Below are 636 nucleotides of genomic sequence, written 5' to 3'. Positions count from 1 at the left end.
TATATATATATATATATATATATATATATATATATATATATATATATATATATATATATATATATAATTCATATTTACTATAATTTATATATCATTAGCAAATGTAAACACGCATGCATGCGTGCTGCTGCTTCACAGCTGCTGCTACCTGCCAGTCTGCAGGGAGCAGCAGCAGCAGCTGCAGCTGCTGCTGGTGCTGCAGCAACTGCAGCAGCAGCAAGTGTTGTTGCAGCAGCAGCAGCAGCTGCTACTGCTGCTGCAGCTGCTGCTGCTATGCATGCATTATAGCCTGAAGAAGTGCTAAAGAGAAAACCCTAACAGATGCTTTGTTTGTATCCATAAGCTTTTAGGGTTTAGGGTTTAGGGTTTAGGGTTTAGGGTTCGATAGAAGTATATGTTGCGAGGGAGGGTTTGAATAATGTTTAGGGTTTAGGGTTTATAGTCTAGGGTTTAGGGTTTATAGTCTAGGGTTTAGGGTTTAGATTTTAGGGTTTAGGGTTTTAGGGTTTAGACAGCGAGTTGTTGAAAGTATATTTCAATTAGGGTTTAGGGTTTAGGGTTTAGGGTTTATCGTTTTCAGTTTCTTGTTGCTGCAGCAGCAGCAGCAGCAGCAAGTATCTTGCTGCTCATATTTAT

The sequence above is a fragment of the Eimeria mitis genome, genomic scaffold (genome assembly GCF_000499745.2).
Source record: "Eimeria mitis Houghton genomic scaffold, Emh_scaff4453, whole genome shotgun sequence".
Lineage (NCBI taxonomy): Eukaryota > Apicomplexa > Conoidasida > Eucoccidiorida > Eimeriidae > Eimeria > Eimeria mitis.
This window is presented reverse-complemented; position numbering follows the sequence as displayed.